The sequence below is a fragment of the Epargyreus clarus genome, unplaced genomic scaffold (assembly GCF_041222505.1).
Source record: "Epargyreus clarus isolate Ecla_fem2 unplaced genomic scaffold, WU_Ecla_fem_2.2 ptg000016l, whole genome shotgun sequence".
Lineage (NCBI taxonomy): Eukaryota > Metazoa > Arthropoda > Insecta > Lepidoptera > Hesperiidae > Epargyreus > Epargyreus clarus.
The window spans coordinates 4327872-4350751 of NW_027332224.1; the positions used below are offsets into that span (position 1 = coordinate 4327872).

At 36.0% G+C, this 22880-nt stretch overlaps 1 protein-coding gene across 1 annotated transcript in view; it reads right to left on the minus strand.

Annotated features, from left to right (window-relative positions):
- The window catches only part of LOC140748566 (uncharacterized), a 116925-nt gene extending 95154 nt beyond the window's left edge, over positions 1–21771 (minus strand). The window contains exon 1 of the mRNA XM_073081382.1: positions 21226–21771. The gene's annotated coding sequence lies outside the window, so the exon portion shown is untranslated. The remainder of the gene's footprint in view (positions 1–21225) is intronic.
- Between the last annotated feature and the right edge of the window lie 1109 nt (positions 21772–22880).

The window sequence follows — 22880 nt, forward strand, 5'->3', positions numbered from 1 at the left end:
CTATGTCAGAGGCAGTAACAGAAGTACTTTTTATTAGAAACTTACTAAGTGAATCATTTGATGTAAAATTTCGTGATCCAATAAAACTGTATGTAGATAACTCAGGTGCAGTTGCAATAGCTAAATACGGCAACTTTACAAAGAATTCGAAGCACATCGAAGTGCAGTATCATTATGTAAATGAGAACTATGAAAAGAAAATAATTGATATTGTAAAAATTAATACTAAATTTAATTTGGCAGACATATTAACTAAAAGTTTAAATAAGGCAAGTTTTTTGAAGAACAGGTTAGAGTTAAGATTGATTTAGATATGTTATTAGTATGTAATAGTTATGTTATGAGATTATAAATTTAAGGAGGCGTGTTGTAAATAAGTAAATATTATAATCTTTATATCCAAAAAGTATTGTTATAGGTTACTAAACTCTTTGGTAATGTTTTCTGAGTTATTACTTCTTGTCAAATATTAAGAGAAATAAAAGATGTGTCTGAGCTATGAAAATAAGATTTTATTATTTAAAGTATTTCACGATCCAATATTTTAACAGTTTAAAATTAATTGCCGAAATAACAGCTGTAGTAGGAAGAACGTACTGCACAAGCGCCCCTGGTGGAATAAATGTACATAATATCTATAGATATACAGTCTTGTAGTTTTCGTTTTTTATTAATTGCAATTAAACGACACTGAATTAATTAATCATTCGCATTCAGTGACCTACAATCGTCGATTAGAATTTTAAAAAAAAAAAATTAACTCAAATGATGGATTTTTCACAAGTTACAGTGTTTTCAGGTTTCACTAACATGACGGACAGGAAATTTTTTTGACCTATTTTGGTGATTTTTTCCAATTCTTTTGCAGTAAATCAGTTTTTAAAAAGTATGGAATTAATCTCCATTAAATTATCTCGACAATAGTATGCAAAATATCTTGATTCCATGAACTATCAAGGCTATAATAATAAAAATAGCCGCCAAAATGAAGCGAAAAAAATTTTTCGATCGTAAAGCACTCTCTGATGCTTCGCATCATGAGTCGTGCAATTAGTTCCGTACTTTAGCCTTTTTACACTTATGTAGATACCTATATTATTATGTATGACAAAAAAATGGAAAATTTTAACTATCTTTTAGAGTGCTTTAAATACATAATTAATGATTGAACAACGTTTGAAGAGCGTGTGAAAAGTATTTATTCAATTTGCAGCATTGGCGCGGCGCCAGGTCACGCGGCGCAAACGCCAAGCTGATGCATCGAGACAGGCCTCGTGAGAGATATAGTTGTTATCACTCACACCTTTAGGATTTTTCAAGGGACTCAAATAGAAAATTGATGGAACCTTGTAAATAAATCGTTAAGGACAATAAGGCACGATTTTATCAATTTGCGTTGCTGGCGCGCTGCCAGGCCGCTTGGCGTAAAATATCAGGCACTGAGAGAAAGTTACATATACATATACGTAGAAATCAGCATAAGGATTAGATTATTTTATTACTTTGAATAAAATACAATGTATTGTTAAAAAATAATATATTCTTAAACAATAACAGGGAAAGTAATGATAATTTATTCACTTCATCTGTTATTAACAAGTCTTAATTATCGTGGTCTTTTGTACGATTATTTAAGATATAAAAAAATTGGAAACTTCTAACCATATTTTGGAGTGCTTTAAATACATAATTAATGATTGAACAACGTTTGAAGAGCGTGTGAAAAGTATTTATTCAATTTGCGGCATTGGCGCGGCGCCAGGCCACGCGGCGCAAACGCCAAGCTGATGCATCGAGACAGGCCTCGTGAGAGAAATACTTCTTATCACTCACACTCTTAGCGTTTTTATGGGACAGAAATAATATATAATTCATATCTCAGAACTGCGATTTTTTAATTGAATTTCCTTACTATATAAATTATAAATATATCCTTATGTATTACTTGAAATTGAACATAAAATCTGTCATATTTTTTCCGATTTTTTTCGCAACTTATGTATGTCTTTTATTAGGCACGGGCTAAACGATTTAATCAATTTTAACATATAATTACTTAAACAAAAAACGTAATTCTTATAGGATCACTCGTGCGTTTGTCCGTCCGTCTGTCTCAGCCAAATTACTCTGAAAGTACTGGATCAAAAGAGTTCAAATTTGGTACTAATATGCTTATGATAAAAAAATCGAGACAGGCCTCGTGTGAGAAATACTTGTTATCACTCATACACATAGCGCTTTTAGAGACAGAAATAATATATAATTTATATCTTAGAACCGTGAGTGTATCTTTCAATTAGAATCCATTACAATTATTCTGTGCTTTTAAATATTAATAAAAAAAAGATAATAAAGGAGTACCAAACGAGTATGCAGTCCACTTGACGGCTCCAAAGCTGCATATGTTTGCAACCTCAGATAAGATTAGATTCTTGCCTGAGATAGGCCACAGATGCGCCGCTACCCCTTTGGACTACTCTGGAATATCTCAGATAAGTATGTTTCCCTTACCATAACCTTCAAACCAGAACAGAACAGCGCTTAACATTGCTGTTATGAGGCAGAAATAGGTGTGGGGTGGTGCCGCCGGAGTTGAACCATAAAGGATTATACCACCTTCAAAATATACTTGCCATAATATACTGCCTATAGCCTAGTATGCCTATACGTCTATAGTAAACATAAATCAAAGACAAATCCGGAGCTTTGTCTCACTCGATACTGCATCATGCTATCATACACACATGCACGCAATACTGCATCAATTCATAACACACACACGCATATACTCACACACACACACACACGCAGACTAGTAATACAGCGTAACGGAAGTACTTACGTTACCGTTAACGTAACGTAGCGTCAAATGACGTTCTGAGTTGCCATTTTAATAAATAAATTGACCTCTTCGAACCAATGTTTTGTCAAAGATCAACATTTGTCATCTACATAAGTACTATAAATATCCAATTTTCGACCTTCGGTAAGCGAAATTAGCATGGATTGAGTTGAATTACAAGTGCGAAAGTCATTGCAAAAGAATAACATTTTAATATACCAGTATACCCGGCACGTGTAAACAACAGCATGAAGTCAGAAATTAATCAGAATTTAATCATAATTTCAATTTATCTAAGCTGTGGGCTATGAGCTATTTTTATCATTCTATATTTATTCAAGACGTTTCATATTAACAAACACTTCTGTATAATCGTGATACGTCACAGTACCTCACATATGCTATATATATCACGTATGTGGTATGACAAATGCTTACGTCAACTTCGACGTACCGATGATACGTCAAAGGTGACGCTGATGTTAGATTCTTATTGGGGACGACAGATGGCGTTGATTTCAATTATTATTTTAAATATTATTAAATTTTCAAAGTTATGTGCGTATTAGAAATTAATTATCACTTGCTTAAACGGCGAAGGAAAACATCGTGAGGAAACCTGCATACCTGATATTTATAAAAAAAATCTCAACGGTATGTGAAGTCTACCAATACGCACTTGGCCAGCGCGGTGGACTATGGCCTAATCCTTCTCATTATGAGAGGAGACCCGTGCCTGGCAGTGGGATAGCAATGGGTTGATGATGATTATTTTATACTATAAAATATACAAATTAATATTAATAAACACTTTTGCATAATCATGACATGGCACAATGCCGCACATATGCCATCACGTATGTGGTATGATGGAAGTGCTTACGTCACATTCGACGTATGCAACGAAACGTCGAATGTGACGTTGACGTTAGCTTCTTGTTGGGGACGACAGATGGCGTTGATTTCAATTAATATTGCATGGTATAAAATATATGAAATAATATATACGTAAAATAACTTTATCATACCGGACTGTATATTTGCACGTCTTAAAGGCAAAATAAGAGTCTGACAGTCTGTGTTTTTTGCAATCGAGTTTTTGTTTTTATAATCATAATCTAGTTTGAAGAGCATGTGATTAAATGTGACATTTCAGGTTAATCTGACTAATCCTTCAAACCACCTTCTCCACCAAGCCATAATCCCCTCGATTCCTATTTCACAACTAAGTGTAGCTAAAAATAAAGCGTCAGAAATAAGGGTTGACGTAAATGAAGCTATTTTTGAACGTGCTGAGAATATAGACATTAAGTTGCCTCTTAATTAAAGGTTATGTTATTTTTAGACAATTTCTTTGTTTAAGTTGAAAGCTTGCGACAGTCCGACTCTCAGTTTATGTAAGTACATCTGTCTCAGGCAAAAGCAGTGATAGCTAGTGGTTAGGAAACTTGGCCTCTCGATCGAGGGGTCCGAGGTTCAAATCCCAGGCACGCAATTTAAAACGTATGTGCGTAATTTGCTTAAACGGTGAAGGAAAACATCGTGAGGAAACCTGCATACTTGAGAGATTTATAAAAAAGAATCTCGAAGGTATGTGAAGTCTACCAATACGTACTTGGCCAGCGCCAGTGGACTATGGCCTAATCCTTCTCATTCTGAGAGGAGACCCGTGCCCAGCAGTGGGACAGTAATGGGTTGATGATGATGATCTTAGGATACAAAATGTAAGATGAGACGGTTACAGATGCAATTTTGGCTATTTGAATTGTTTATTGTAATTAACGCTAGATAAGATTAGATTCCTACCTGAGTTCGGCCACAGATGCGCCGCTACCCCTGATAACTAAGCTGGAAAGCCTCGAAAAAGTATGTCTCCCTTACCACACCTTTCAAACCAGAACACAGCACTGCTGCTATTACGCAGAAATAATTAATGTACTCCTACTAAAACCAATCTCCCGACACGACACACGACACGACACTTACAACTAACGACTTTCCTCGTTCAGTGCTAAACAGAGGCTTTCTAAACAAGTGAGCATTCATCCCAACCCTAGTTCCGAGTCAAAGATGAATGGTGAGGTACAAAGCGGAATGTAGGACGCCTGTCTTGCTTACCCTACTGCAGCTCACTTAAGAATTAGCTCAGAATATAGGAATAAATAGATGGTGCAAGTATTTATGAATTCAGTTTTATTAGAAACCGTACCTTGTACCTTAGAATCTCAGATGACTAAAATATTTTACTATTTTAATTATCAAAAGTTAGAAGGAAGAAAAGAAAAATAATAAGCCAAGTGCCCGTCGAACTCGCACACGGAGGATTCGGTATCATCAAATTTTGCATTTTTTTAGTATTTGTTATTATACCAGCCATAGAAGTAGATACATTGTGGAAATTTACACTGTCTAGGTAAACAGTTCAAACCTATTACGGTTCAATAGATAAAGTGAAAAATGACGAAAAATAGCGGTTTCTTTTCTCTGTAAAATGAGAGAATCTGGAGAATACTCTGTAAAATGTCATGTGTCTATCTTTTACGGTTCAGGAGATAGAGCGCTGTGACACACGGACGGACAGAAGGACAGACCGACAAGCCACCAGAAAGCGGAGGCTTAGTAATAGGGTTCCGTTTTTCTTTTTACTCCTTGGATACGGAACCCTAAAACCGCTACTATTCTTTCACTTTCATTTATAGCCCAAAAGCAGCTCAAATAATCACAGGTATAACCATACCACACTAGGGTTCCCTTGGGTAGCGTCATGACCAGTATACATATACATTAGGAGTATTTAGTACAGGAAACCTCACACTCCACACGTCTTAGTCACGGTACGATGATTCACGTCAATGACAGTTAGGCATCTCCGTTATAAATAACCATAGATAAATATAACGCTGTCTGCGTTATTTATGGAATTTTATGTTGATTTTTTATTTTATGCGCGGGTGTGATGTGGGCGGTTGATCTGTACCCTTACCATTAATTTTTACGTTTTGACAAATGAAAATGAAAATAACTGTTTTGGTATTTCTTTACGTATTTTCCCATACAATTTCCAATCAGCTCCCCTAGCGAATTGTATCAGAACTATTGTGTCAGTAACGTAACATTAAATGTCTAAATTGACAAAATAGCGCTTTATGTTTTGTCTCTCTTTTTTGCGAACATGTGAGGCAGACATAAAGACTTGAGCACTTACTTATTGTTACGTTTACTCAGTCTACTCAAGCAAACAGAACAGAATAATGGATTGAGTAAACGTAAAGTAAAATTGTGGGATGTTTTGAAAACTCATGGTAAGGGTACTGGGTTGGAATACCAACATCCTAACTAATATTATAAATACGTATGTGAATTTGAAGTCATAACGACATAACCGATTATCATGTAATTTTGTACACACGTTATCAGGGGTCTAGAAAAAAATATTGGGTATTTTTATCACGAAATAAGTACCGTTTCCGAGGGATAGATAAAATACACCGTGAGCCAAGCCGCGAGTAAGAGCTATTAGACTCATAAATGATGAATTTGATTTCTACAGTTTAAAATTTGTATACTTCGCAAATAATGTTAGATATGTAGGCTTCATCCGTGGGATTGCAAAATAAATTGAAAATATTGCGGCAGAATTATTAATAGATATTATTATGTTATGACTAGACATCGGATTATATGCACTATTTAATTTTTTTATATAATATAGGAGTAGCAGACGAGCATGCAGTCCACCTGATGGTAAGTGGCTACTGCCGCCCATGGACATCTGTAATCAACCCCAGATAGAATTAGATATTCCTACCTAAGGTCGGTACATACAGATGCGCCGCTACCCCTGAGGACTAAGCTGGACCGCCTCGGAAAAGTATGTCTCACTTACCACACCCTTCAAAACTGAACACAGCAGCGCCTAACACTGCTGTTATTAGGCAAAATAGGTGTGGCGGTGGTGCCGCCGGAGTCGAACCACAAAGGGTTCTACCACCTTCAAAATAACCTTAATATTTAAATGACGAAATATACATGCAAATATGCACTAAAAAAGCAAAATATGGCCAAAATATGCACTATCAAATGACTATTTATTATCAAGTTTTTACGATTATTTACGCAAATTGATATGTTATATATTGAATATCCATTCCATTTTTGGAATCTTTCCTTTTATCTTATCTTATTTTGATTCCGACTGCGGAGGGTAATGTTTTTCGATGTCACATACATCATACATGTTTCATACTTTGACACTTACAGCCCAAACGGCTTGGCTTATATTGAATTTGAACACAAATCCTGGATTTATTTTTAGTTGGTCACGTGTTGACATGTTTTTGGAAATGAAACATGCAAGCCGTGCCGCAGCAGATAACAAAGGAGCGTCACAAGTGGGCGGGGCGGCCCGCGGCGCATCTGACCTACTTCGGCGGATGCTGTCGCCATTTAGATATGTAGTTAAAATAGGACAGCTGTTTTAAAAAAATGTGAATTTGAAGAAAAATACCTTTTTTAGACATAATGGCTTTTATTTAATCTAAATATATATAACTCAAAGGTGACTGACTGACACAGTGATCTATCAACGCACAGCTCAAACCACTGGACGGATCGGGCTGAAATTTGGCATGCAGGTAGATGTTATAACGTAGGCATCCGCTAAGAAAGGATTTTGATCCATTCTACCCCCAAGGGGATAAAATAGGGGATGAAAATATTACTTCGTAACGCGAGCGAAGCCGCGGGCAAAAGCTCGTTTAATATAAGAATTGAATATTTTTACCATTACGTCTTTTTTTATATTCGGACTGAAGACCGAGTAAATGAATGAATGATTGAATTGACATCTGCGATCATAGCACACAAAATTATATTACGTTTTTTTCTCAAAAAAGAAGTAAATAATAGGTGTAAATAGAGAAATTACTATAATTAGTATTTAAATCTGGCACTGCATAATAATACTATGGTATTATAACTCGTATTAAACCTAGATGAAGTATTAAAACGGGACTGCTCTATACAAAAACGGAACGCATGGTCACTTTACATCAGTGCATATTTTTGTTGCTTAAATCATAACTTAAGCATGACTTGTACAGGAAGTTTTTTGAAAATATACTGAGCACATTTCTTATACTATATAGGTAGCAGATGCAATTGCATTGATGGTTCATTGGATTTCGTTCCCACTGCTGATCACGGTTTCCATAATAACAGTTTATGTATAGAAAACTATATTGAATAAAAAATATTGGTACACTTAAAACGCCTCTAAGAACTTTATAAAGAACTGTCAAATATGTTGATTTCATTACAATGTGGAAAATAGTTTGTAGTGTTATTTCATAACTTTTTTATAGAATAGAAATAGCAAACGAGCATGCAGTCCACCTGATGGTAAGTGGCTGCCGTCCATGGACATCTGTAATCAACTCCAGATACGATTAGTTATTCCTTCCTGAGCGCCACAGATGCGCCGCCACCCCTGAAAACCAAGATGGAACACCTCGGAAAAGTATATCTAACTTACCTCTTCAAAACAGAACTAACAGGGCTCAACACTACTGTTATAACAGAAATAGGTGTACCAGATGCCGCCGGAGTCGAAACACAGAATTCTACCACCTTTATTTCTAAATGATCTTTATCAGTTCTACCTTTATATACTGTACATACTATACTGTACATTCTTCAGTCGTATTATCGTATTATCAGTCACATTATGCATACGGGAACATATATCGTTTATTTTAAACGCAACCGTTCAGTCGTAACAGTTTTTATGTCAATGACTGACAGTAGAAAGTTTGTGTATTGGCAGGAACAGTTCACCTCCATGATAATTATATTTAGCACTAGCTGTGCCCCGCGGTTTCTTCTGCGTTTAAAATACTCAGGAGATTTCATGTTTTAATAAATTGCGCGGAACCCTAATTGTTTTATTAACGTCAGCTAACTGTTAGTGAAAGTCCCATCAAAATTGGACTAGCCGTTTCTGAAATTAGCCGCAACAAACAGAAAGACTAAAAAATTATAATTTTATGTTTTAATAAAATTGTTAAGAATTTGTGTACATAAATAACCTACAATAAATCCTATCACCAATCCACCCTTGATTGCAACCCTTCAGTCAACCTGCTGGACACAAACTCTCCCCAAAACTGGCACAGACCCGCCCTACCACGCTATTCCAACAGATTACTAGACATACCTCCAAACCCACCAGGGATTGGCCAAACAAAGCAAATGTTTGGCAAATGTTCTTATTTCGCAAATTACATAAAAAATGCTAAGGGTTGTAAAACAAGTTCTTGAAGGGTAAGAGGTCTTAACACTGCTGTTCTTTTTTTAGTTTATGACTTTGTCTTCTTAAAGGCGCCATATTGAATTTAATGTGACGTCATTTAGTGGGCGATTCAGACGCTTCTAATTATGTCGAATTACTATAAATAGTTTAGAAGTTATGTGGCAACAAATGAACTTACATACTTACAAACATACTGTCAAAATTAACTCTCCTTTTGGCTTCGTCGATCTAAACAGAAAGCAGTGTTGCGGTGGTGTCATCCCAGTCAAATACGTATGTATCGGAATCTTTAAACTCCATTTTTACCCACCTTGAACGGTCGGATTAATTTAAAATTTTGAACACTTATCAAGAACCGATGACAATACACGATCTTAATAGTTTTGTCCCATTCTCCACATTACGATCGTCAGGGTTGTGTGATTTTAGCGTGGTTTTTAGTTTTTAAACTATAATTATGTTCGGGTACAGTGAACTTTAAAACATATAAGGAAGATAGATACATCATTAACGCAAAAAACTAATTAGGCAATGTATAACCGCATTTTTATCGAAGCCCTTGAAGTTATGTCCTGAGCAGCGGGTACACCAGATGGGGAACAAGTACTGGGATACCTGACGCTGATGGCTATATACAATTCTCTGTACGGACATACAAAGACAAATATTCCACCTGAGACTCCAAACTTAGAAAAGAGATTAGTGAAATGGTAAAAAGACTAAACAAATATTTTATGTTTTTATAATCACGGTTTAATTTCCTTTTATTTGATACCCTACTCGATAGTTTCGGCTATCTTCTGTTTTTAAAACTATTAAAGCTATTTAAAACCCAAGTGCAAGATTTTTTAATTAACAAGTGTTATTACTCAATTAAAGAATTTCTGGACGATGAGGTCTAATTGCAGTGCCCCACTGAGATTGGTCTGGTTTATTTTGACACTTATTGACTTGTTTTGTAACTTATTATGTCTTTATTAATTCTGTATAATCTTAATTAGCCTGTCTTTTAAATCTATTCTCTTCTTCATATATTAATTTTAGAATAAGACAAATTATATTGTACGCCGTATGGCAGGACATAGCGAATAAAGTAACATTTTGTCACCTGTATATTACGTGTCCACAATAAATATGCTTTGACTTTGACTTTGACTTTGACTTTAAATGTGTTCATTGAGACAAATATAATGACACCTTAACTGTTGAAATTCATCCAGCCGTTTCTTAGATCCGATCGAATAAAGAAAGACAAACATACAAGATACGCGCGAAAAACATAACCCTTCCTTGGCAGTCGGGTAAGAACAGCATGTCTAAGAGTTCTCCACAAAGCTCTAAAGGTTATGATGACCTAAATCCTTCTCTTTATGGGAGGAGACTAACTAGTGTGGAACTTTCTTATGTGGTAAGGCAGATATACTTTTCTGAGGCATTCCAACTTAATCCTGAGTAGCGGCGCATCTGTGGCCGACCTCAGGTAGGACTCTAATCTTATCTGAGGTTGATTACAGATGTCCATGGGCAGACGCCACTTACCATCAGGTAGACTGCGTGCTCGTCTGCTATTTCAATATAATAAAACCCATTACTGTCCCACTGCTGCGCACGGGTCTCTCATAATGAGAAAGATTAGGCCGTAGTCCACCGCGCTGGCCAAGTGTGTATTGGTGGTTATAAATCATTCAGGACAAATATATTTACAAGTCCCGATTTTTTACACTTCTTTTAGTATGATAAGTAGTATCCATTAATTTAAGTCTACCTTGAAAGTTATTAAGTTGGTTCAATGAATTATTTCATAAACTAGTTTCTATGGACTGATTCGGTTAGAACGATACAAAATTCCTACATTCCGAGATAAGATCGGACTAGTTTGAGAACTGAAAAGCAAAATCGTGTTAAATATTGAAATTATTGGTTTTAACTGTGGTTTGCATGTTGGCTTGTCTACGGCCTCTAGTTTGATTTCCGGCTGGTCAATTTTTTATGATAATTTTGGTATATTTTGATTCCTATATTATTATGTAATTTTACATGTATTTCAGGATATCAAATGGAAGAGTCAAGGTTCAAATCCCAGCCTTTAATAAGACGTCTAATCTTTCAAAGCTCTTTGCGTATTGGATAATTGGTAATTAAAATTAGTTATAGTAAATTGCATATTAACAGAAAATATCGTAAACCTACACGCCAATGAGTTATTTGAAGAAATAAAAGTTTTTAGAGATTTAGGGTCGATAACAGAGACCTATAAGCAACAGAGACTAACTATCAGATTGATTGCTTTAGTTAGCTATGTATGCAAAACATTCGTCACTTTAAAGGGTAATGTTTAGGTTTAAAGAATTTATTCTCATACAAAACAGAGTTTTATTTACAATGAGATACAAAAAGAAATAATGATTACAAAAAAGCTTCTGCCTCTGGAGCAGTAAATTTTAGCAATTTGTAGTAGGTTAACTTAGGATACATTATTAAATATATATTTTTTTCTAGTTAATACAAAAATTTTCAGTTTATTTTTAGACATTTTTATGTTTTCACAATTTTTTATATGGTTAGGTAAATTATTATATAGCTGTACTCCCTCAAATAGTATCGTTTTCTTTCCATAGTTAGTTCTAATCTTAGGTAATTCAATCTTGCTTTTATTTCTTAAATTATGCGAATTGCCTTTGTGATGTAATTTTAAATCAGATTTGATAGAATTTGTTACCACTTTCCTAATAAGAATACAAGTATAGTAAGTATATAGTTGGCGTAAGTTTAGTAATTTAGTTTTCTTATATAATTGTGTAGTAGGAGTAAGTAAGTTTAACACGCAAAGAGGTCACTTTGTGTGTTGGACTTTTAGCCTTTCCAGTGACGACATTATAACCAGCGTTCTCTACCGGTCATTATCTCCTTCGATTGAATAAAACATAATCATAGTCAAAGGGAAACAAAATAAGTTTAGCCGTTGCCAAAACTAGCCAACACAAATGTAACGGTCGTGTGAAGGTTAGAAGACTTTGTAGGGCACGTCTGTATTGTCTAAAGGGATTTTAATAGATTGTCTTTGTATCCATTGCATAATACATATAATTGTGTTGATTGTAGAGTATAAAGGTTTTTTTTTGATGGAAGTAGCATATAACAGCGTGTAACAACTGCCGATATAAAATAATGCATACATAATGTAAAAATAAAATAATTGGCCAAGTGCAAGTCGAACCTGCTCCCGAAGGGTTTCGTAACACCACAGATTAATAAATAGTTACTACGTACCACCAACTTTTTCATTCTTTTTTATTTTCTAGTATTTGTTATTATAGCAGCCATTGTTGTTTGTTGTATGGAGACCCCTTTTTATATTAAACTTTTTCTAATTTTTAGTATCTGTTGTTATATATAGCGGCCACTAAAATAAAAATTCTAACAGTTGCCGAGATAGAGCCCTGTGACAAACGGACAGACAGCGAAGTCTTGTAAAAGGATTCCGTTTTTACCCTTTGGGTATGGAACCCTAAAAAACTACAGCTTAAAAATAATGTCACTCTCACATTTAGACGAACGAACAACACTCAATATGTTAAAATCTGTCAAGCCGTTTAGGCTGTAGGATTTGACAAAGAATGAGACATAAATGTACAATTGTACAGACTCCCCATCCATCCCACCAATCCACTTGATCCACCTTCCAAATATTTTTTTTTTCTCTGTCTATCTGTCTGTCATATTTGTGAACTATATCATGTTTCACGTGAGTAGGACTCATAATATCGATGAAAAATCCGTTGTCACACTACTCTTGAGAACTAAAACAGAATGTCCCGAAAAGTAACCTACACCCTTCAAACCAGAACACGTTATTGTATTAAGCTAGCAGCAACACTACCTTATTCGTAACAATCGTTTTCCTTTTGGAAAAGACAAAATATTTATCGAAGCCAAAAATGTAGCGATCGCAAAATAAATTGCAATCAACTTTCGCACGTAGCCCTGTATATTTAGGGCCTATAAAGGCGTAGGGTGGTCTAAATTTGGTATCCCTTCAGAGAAGTTGCGAAATTAGTTTTTGCCCAGCATTCCTTCTCGGAGAAATGGTAGCATTCCCTTAAGTTCCATCGCCGACTTTCTTGCTGACCCTACTAAGATAATTTTGCCATTGACATTATTTTTTAGGGCTATGGTTAAAGGAATGTTTGCCGACATGGTGCACGGCAGAGTTCTGGTTAGAATGAGCATAATAAGAAAGAAACAATAGATTAAATTTTATGAAATTAAAAACTCATACTAAGGGTACATGTAGCACGTCTGCTTCATCGTTAGGCTCAAACATAAAAAAATCCAAAGACTTCATGTCACTAACAATGCAAGTAAAACTAGGAGACAAAGCGAACATTAAAGCGAACAATAGACCACAGATTAAACACATGTATTAATTCTAGTTGAAGTAATCTCTAACCTCGGAGTACCTCTTAATGGGCACAAGGCCTCTAGTATTTTCAACTCTACTCTTCAATTATATGATTCAGTAGCTTCGTGTAGGGAAATAACGATACATGTGTTTGAAAACTTTGTCATTAATGATTGTCATTAATCTATTGTTGTCCCACTTCTGGGCTTAATATTTCCGACTGCGACAGAGTTGTATTGTCGAGTGTTTTTTTTTTTTTTATAATATAGTAGCAGACGAGCGTGCAGTCCACCTGATGGTAAGTGGCTACTGTCGCCCATGGACATCTGTAATCAACCTCGCACAAGATTAAATTTATATCTAAGATCAGCTACAGAAGCGCCGCTACCTCTGAGGACTGAGGTGGAACGCCTCAAAAAAGTCTCCTTTACCACACCCTTCAAAACAGAATACAGCAGCGCTTAACACTGTTGTTATTAGGCAGAAATAGGTGTGGCGATGGTGCCATCGTCGATGTGTATTTCTTTGACATGAACTGTAGACTAGAACTGTAGCCTTTTAACGCGCTTAACCAGATATTTCTTTTAATTTCGCGCGGTTTCAAGGATTATGGATTGTATGGATGTCTTGTCAACTATGTTGTATATATATATGTATGCTTGTAGCTTATGATAACTGGTGGGTTATTGTAGCCCTTTTGTCGTTTTTAGCCCTTTTCAAAATCTAAGAGCAGAACTAACATGTAGTTGACAGGTCAATGCTCGGAGGTAGCCCCATAAAACTCAGCAAAGCTTGGCTTACCTTCGCGAAATAAGTCAAGTCCACTCATTCATGAGTCATTATTTGTGGTATTTCCAAAACTGAGAAATGGTTCAGATTGAGCTATCTGATTGTTTTTTGGTTCTATTGGTGAAAGTTAGGATTAACAATTTTCGTTTGAAAACTATTGCACGTTTGTTTCAGAAAAATAAACAGAAGTAGCTGTGTTTTACAGAAATAGTAAACAAAATGATTATATTACTAGCTGACCCGGTAAACTTTGTACCGCCTCAAACTACCTACTTATCAAATATATTTCATATAAAATATAGCCTATGTTACTCGTGGATAATGTAGCTTTCGAATGGTGAAAGAATGTTTAAAATCGGTCCAGTAGTTTTTTGAGCCTATTCATTACAATCAAACAAACAAACAAAGTTTTCCTCTTAATAATGGAGTAAACATTGATATCCTAGTGTTTGAAACTAGGCATCTCAACCAAGGGGTCCGAGGTTCGAACCCTCCGATTTTCTAAAGTTATGTGCGTGTTAGGAATAAATTATCATTTGCTTAAACGATGACTGTAAACATAGTTAGGAAACATAATGTACATACCGGAAAGTTCTTTAGATGTACCTATTTGGAATTGGTCCGCGTTGCGAGGCAAAGCCCTTCTCATCAAATCATCATCATAATCATTATCAACAACCCATTACTGTCCCACTGCTGGGCACGGGTCTCCTCTCAGAATGAGAAGGATTACATACGTTATTGAGTTTCTTTTGCCGCTTCTTCTCCATAACAAAACTAGTTAAGTGATGGTAGAAGTAGTAGAAGTGATGGTGAATAGTAGTTCAAAAAACGTTCAAAAAATTCTGTAAAGAATGCGCTTTGAATAAAAAAATATTTTTGATTTTGATTTTCTATCTCTCTCTAATATTTGGATGTATGTCTCAATGAAATATTTCACAATACACACCACGACCCTATAAGCGTCATTATGATCATAACCTAGTACTTATATAAATGAAAATACACAGAAACAGCACAAAGAAGCCTATTAGATACTTATTGCTTCCTGCGTCAGATCAGGTTAGTGCTTCTTGGAACTTCACAATCGATGGTTTATTCCAGTTTGCATTATTCGACGAAATAATAATTTATAAATACCTTAGAATATGGAAAAGTGTGCAATTCTTCAACTATTTTACTCGACTCCGGAGGGTAATGTCTGTTGAGCGTATGTATTTTTTTATAATATAGGAGTAGCAGACGAGCATGCAGTTCACCTGATGGTAATTGGCTACTGCCGCCCATGGACATCTGTAATCAACACCAGATATGATTAGATATTCCTACCTGAGGTCGGCCACAAATGCGCCGCTACCCCTGAGGACTAAGCTGGAACGCCTCGGAATAGTCTGTCTCCCTTACCACACCCTTCAAACAAGAACACAGCAGCGGTAAACACTGCTGTTATGAGGCAGAATAGGTGTGGCGGTGGTGCCGCCGAAGTCGAACCACAAAGGGTTCTACCACCTTCAAAATTGTGGTTTGTAGAAATTGTCAAACGCTTATACTTGGTAAGCGAACCAAGGGCTAGATTGATTATTAATAATATTCGCCAAATCAGCATTTTTGCGTAATACCTGCCCCACTAAAGAGCGAAGATCAAAGGTCGGTACAGAGTTTAAACTGGAGACATATTTATAGATAGTTTCCGGCGGCTGAAAAGCCTCGATTGTCGATCGGTTATTGAAGTCCACCGGATATTACGTCAATATGGTTATCGAGTATTTCTGCAGCGCTGATGTGTTCCGGTTTGGAAGATACTGCAGCTAAATATAATCAGAATGAGGAAAGTTTTATGTTTTCCTATTTTTATTCAATTTGACATGATTGCACACCATTGTAATGGTAGAATGTACGAACTTCCATTGCTGTAACTATCTTTGTGTACTACATTCTTGCAATAAATAAATTTCATTTCAAATTTCATTTCATTTCATTTCAAAGGTGGTAGAACTGTCATTTAGTCACACCTATTTTTACCTAATAGCAGCAGTGTTAAGCGCTACTGTGTTATGGTTTGAAGGGTGTGGTAAAGGAGACATACTTTTCCGAGGCGTTCCAGTCCTCGGGGCTAACAACGTATCTACAGTAAACCGCAGATAGGTCTCTTATCTCATATAGGGTTGATTGCAGATGTCAATGAGCGACAGACAGCATTTATTTATTTATTTCCATTTGATTCAGACATGGACCACATTTTGTTAGTATTTACATTGCACTTAAAACCTATTTACCATCAGGCCGAATGCAAGTTTTTTTACGACTACAAACATAAAAAATAAGACCGTTATAATTCAACAACATCAAGTAGAATAACCTTTATGTTTATAAAATTAGCATATAATAGGTATAAAACAACTGATCGGAGCTTCGGTCACTATTCGTCATAGCAGCTGTCCATGCAGCCTCAAATGACGCACAGATGGTACATCTTATTATTATTATACGTATGATAGTTTATGGCCCAATGCCATACTACATCTATGCTCTTACGATTATAGTCTTACATATATACTAGCTGACCCGGCAAACGTTGTGTTGCCATATAAATAAAAAAACGTTAAGGGTGAACAACCCTTATCACTTAGGAGTATAAAAAATAGATAGTAGCCGATTCTCAGACCTACTGAATATGCTATATAAAATTTGGTGAAAATCGGTAAATACGTTTCAGAGAAGTACGGTAACCAACATTGTGACACGAGAATTGTATATATAAGATTATATATATATAAAATATCACTATAGCGGTGAAGGAAAACATACTGAGGACTATAACAGTCCTTAAAAAATATCAAAGGTGGTTATCAAAGTATAGATATCTCACCGCCTTGTAATTTAAGAAAGGCATTAAATGGCTTAAACGGCTGACAATGTGACAGCCATTTAATGGCTGTCATGGTGTAATTTATGCGAAACAATGCCGACGTGCGCAGAATGTGCAGAGAAATATCGTTTCATTTGTAAATTATCTAAAAACTATTTTTTTTTTAATATTTTTCAAACACGAAAATGATGACTGACAATTTCAATTGTCAAAACTGGTTACATTCTCTTGTTAGGAGTGAGTAATCTTTACTAATCTATGGTAGGATGTATCTATTTTATCTTTTTACTTTTTACCTATCAACGAAGTATATATAAACACCTGATGGTAAGTGGTTACCGCTTGGACATACAAAGGAGCCGCCGATGCAACGTCGGTTTTCAATGAGAGCTCGTTTTGCATTTTTTGTGGTCATGTATATACTACTCAAGTTTATGCGTCTAGCATTTTTCTATAGGTATCTTATGGAAGAAGCAAATAGGTGTCTAATGATGTGAACAATGATGGTGTAGTAGTTAGAAATTCAGCTTTACAGTCGGGAGGTCCGTGGTTCGCATCAAAATTTTACAAATAAATAACTATTTTTTTAGGTAGCGGTTAGGCTACCGCTACTTACTTTTAAGGTAGCAGAATTATTGTTATAGGTAGTTCTACTCCGGAGTAGCCACCGCAACACATATTTCTGCTAGTTTTCCGCACTCCTGATTTCTGAATTAAATGGTGTGGTAAGGGAGACATACTATTCCGAAGCGTTCCAGCTTAGTCCTCAGGAGTAGCGGCGCATCTGTGGCCGACCTCAGGTAGGAATAGGTGTGACTGTTTTGCAACCTTTAATCTCACTCTGAGTATATTTAGCTGTAGTCTTCCAAACCGGAACACATCAGCGTTGCAGAAATACTCGATCACCATATTGACGTAATATCCGGTGGACTTCAATAACCGATCGACACTCGAGGCTTTTCAGCCGCCGGAAACTATCTATAAATATGTCTCCAGTTTTAACTCAGTACCGACCTTTGATCTTCGCTCTTTAGTGGGGCAGGTATTACGCAAAATGCTGTATTGATGGATCTGAGAACGCCTCGGATAAGAAACTCTCTTTTACCACACCCTTCAAACCAAAACGCAGCAGCGCTTAACACTGCTGTTATAACAGAAATAGGTGTGACACAACAGGACACGTATTACACAAAATTCTGTGTTGTCGACCGTTTTTAATAATCAAGCTACCCATTGTCTTACGAAAGATTGGAACAATCAAAGATTTCACAATGTCTAGGCCGAAAATGTCTCCCTTAGAAAGGCAAAATATTAGTAGTTAATTTTATATATAAGATTGTCGTGTCACGATGTTAGTTACCGTATTCCTCCGAAACGGCTTTTCCGATTTTCACCAAATTTTATATGCATATTCAGTAGGTCTGAGAATCGGCTACTATCTATTTTTCATACCCCTAAGTGATAAGGGTTGTTCACTCTTAACATTTTCTTATTATATGGCAACACAACGTTTGCCGGGTCAGCTAGTATTTTATAACGCGTGTCAAATGTCGATACTTGATATACAAAACATTTGAAAGATTCATTATTGATTATTGGGGATATTTTTCTAGCGTTTGTATGTATGTCTCATTCTTTTCACGTCCTGCAGCCCAAACGGCTTGACGTATTTTAACATATGAGGTATCGTTGGATTCGTCTAAATTGTGGGAATGACTTAGGCTATATTTTTAGGCAATGAGATATTTGTTTTTATTATTATATTGTAGTCTTTAGGGGTACGCTCGAAGACAAATGTTTCTTAAAGTGAATAATACACGCAATAAGTTTGAGAAGCTCTGATCTAGATGAATTCGAGATGTTACAAAAATGTAAAACAGTATTTTGTAATTTTATCATTATAGAAGATGTTATTTTGTATTACTATTGCGTATTATTATATGCATAAGTTCGCAATAAAGTTATGCCAGTCAAATCATTGAGATCGAAAGTTTATTATTTATATATTTTTTATTGTGCATATATTTTTATCACTTCCAATTAGGGCCTTAGATTCGTGCCTTTTGGCCATGTTTATTTTTTTAATGCAGCATTTTGAAATAACGAGGTATAATTCCAATACATTAAGGTTATAGTTATAACAATTATTCAGTACACCTTACATACTTGCTGCATTCAATTATATTTAATTCTCGAGTGTTAAATGTCAATTAATGTAATTTGCTAATGGTTTCTTAATTAATGGCGTTTTAAAGAGAAAGTGTTGTTTTTAAAATATAGTTACAGTTACAGGCAGGTGCTAAGACGACATTGTATTTTATGCCATAGATAAAAAATATTGGCAGTAGAAAACAATTATGTACAGATAAAAATACAATAGGCTTATTGTATGACCTTTATATTTTTCAATTGCTTTGTAGACTTAACTCTTTCGTGCGCCGTTGCTGCTTTTTAATAATCTGTAGTGTAAAAGCCATTAAAATTAAAATGGAAACATAATGCAAATTGCTTAATAAATAATAACGCCAATCGTTTATTCCACGCAAAAACTCGCTTGCACCAACTACCAGTTTCACAAGCCGATACCATTTTTTCAAGTACAATAAACAAATGTACGAAAAAAGTTGAACACGATAATTATCTCTGCCATAACCCATAGCCACGAATCAGCATTTTAACCGTATTAATTCGCGTGAGACGGATAATACCACGCGGTTATAACATACACGAGGCATTTTTATTCAGTCGGATTATAAGCACCTTAGCCAATGTCAAAAAGAAAAAAAATTATACACCGCGGCGTCTGCAACAACACGACAAATTCGAGATGATAGCGCGTTGCCGCCGGCCGCCTGACGGACTCGTACAGTTTTACGTGTCCGTGTAATAACTATAGGCAACTCTTGTTAAAGTACATGACTAGACCGCTAAGGCGCGGTCGAGAACGAAACGAATGCAATTATTTCATACTTGATGCTTACGTCCGCCATGATAGGTACAGCTCAACGCCACTCAGTGGGAACTTACTTTTTTAACGATTTACGCGTACAGCCAATATTTTTTCAATCGGCCCATCACAATGCGTTATTGTTGGACGTTGAATTGACGTTATCGTTAAGATGATGTAACGCGTTATCTCGAATACATAACTAGTGTTGGTATAATAAATTACAATGCTTTGTAGGACGCTGTATGAATGAAAGATAATTTTGTTGACCTTGTTTATGTATAGTTTACCGCCCCCACGATTATACATAAATAATATTACTATAAACAAAACAAAACGTATACGTTAGCGCACATGAGTAAAATAATCATTCCCGATTTAAAATTAAAACATGTTTTGCATTCCAGTATTTTGACAATTCAAAAATAGAATAGTGACGCTTTTGTGGCCAGTATTCGTAACTATATTCTATTGTGTGGTAAGCGTGAACCTACTTTACCTGCCTTCATTAACTCACCGATTCTAAACCTCATTTCTAATATCAAGGCTAGAAAAGAATTGTTAAAACGGTATTTGAATGTTTTAGTGTATCTTAAAGTAGAACAAATAAATATATAATCCGAGTTATCTTTTGTTTACATTATTTCTTACCTGTTTCGTATGACTGGCATAATCGTCAAAGGATTTGGTTTTAAAAAACTAAACATTCAATTTAGGAAAAAGTTAATTTATTCAAATCGAACTATGCTTATATTATTGAATATAGAAGTTTGTGGTGTTGATAACTTATTTATTACGTTATTATAACAAGTTTACGTGAATATAATTATCAACTGTTGGTTTTCGTAATCGTAAATTAAAAGACTTGTAAACAATAGTGTATACGTGTGTTTGATAAAATATTCGATTGTTGTGTGTTTAGTGACATAATCAAAAGTGCAATAGTACAAACAATAGGTAAGTGCATGCTAACACCTGGCGTTCTATTTATAGACACGGAGAAAGCGATACATATTACAACGTTTTACAAGCAAATAACTGTAATACAAACAAATATTTAGTTTACCTTTAACTCGAAGACTGTCTTCTGTTTATCACGAACCGATTGAACACTACACGGAAACTTTCGCACGCTTCCCATTCGCTATTCAAATCGAATGTTCTTGCGGTACAAGAATGCAAGACATCGTAAAAGTACAGGCCACTCTTCGAACACGAAACGATCTGAACATCAAAGGATTTAAGACCGCGATGGCCGCTAGCCACTAAAATTATTGATTTAGCAGCGTTACAAAACAACAAAAGATATAAAACGGGCCGACTGCACACCCCCGCGCGGCCGAATCGATCAGAATGATAATTGTCGCGCACAAAGAGCGGTGACTACTCACCTAGACGGGAATGCACACTGCTAAAACAACAACACACTACACTACACTGGCTTCAAATTGTTTAGTTATAATGTCACTACACTGTCACTGTTGAGTTTCGGGGTTGGTTTATTGAGTTTTTTCGGGTTTGGGAGGTTAATTAGTGCGAATTAATGGTGATATTTGTCGCGGAGACGCGAACGTTTCGACGACCGCTAGCAAGATGGCTCCGCGTATGCCCCGCGCGGCGACCGGCCCCCCCGCGCCGCGCGTACGTGCAATGAAAGATAGGTGGCGGGTACACAACCGGACAGCGGTACGACGATCCGTCCTGAGATACGACCTCGCGATGGATGCATGTTGATGTAGAGGACTATCGGTTAAAATACGATATCTGTATGTTGATCAGTCGCAAGATAAAATTATGCGATTCGTAAGATTAAGTATACGATAAAAGTTAATTTCTTGATAAGATTGATTTTAATAGTTCCGTGGGCACATATTTTCGATGTTTTCATTGTAATATTCTATAGTGTTAAAGTCACCAAAGTTGTTAGAATGAAATTAAAAATAATACTTGTGTTGATCAACCAATAATCGACGATCGACGAACTTCGATTATTGGTTGATACAATATACATAAATACCGTAATAAATACAAGAGTTAAATATTTGTCAATGTCATGTAATTGGAGCAAAAATTTCACTACAATCGAAAACCAAATGTTACTTAAAAGTAATCATCGATATTTTTTATTCACAACCAAATAGTTTTTTATCGACATTTACTGTTACCGGTCAAGGCGTAAACAATCTAGATTAAAGAACAAAGCAACGTCACACGACCTACAAATCGCCGCACATATCTTGCAACGCGCATACCGTGTGCATCGCGCCCAGTTCTTTCCCTTCACACCGCTTTGGCCGTGCGGAGATCCCCTCCCCCCTCTTATATACTGCTCTCTTTACAACAAAAAAAACACCAATTTCCAAATTCCGTCCAAGCCGAGCGCTCTCTCACTCCGAGCTAAGATGGCGTCTCGCTTCCATTTTATGGGAGATTACGCGTCCCTCCGATTGTTCAAAGCCTGAGTTCTCCACGCTACGATTGTTATGTGCGACACTATAAGTGTATCGCACATATTTTTGGGCTAATTTTTTCCGTTTAATACAACGGTCACATCGGTAGCGGCGTAGCGTCGACGTGTTTCGTAATAATAAACAAAATGGCGGTGATTGGTTCGGATTATCGTATTGATTGAATGCTTCGGCCGCTCTCGGGGTTGAAAGAAAGTCGTGGAACTAAATGACCGCTTTAAAATGTAGTCGCGTTAGTATGGTTTTGTCTCTT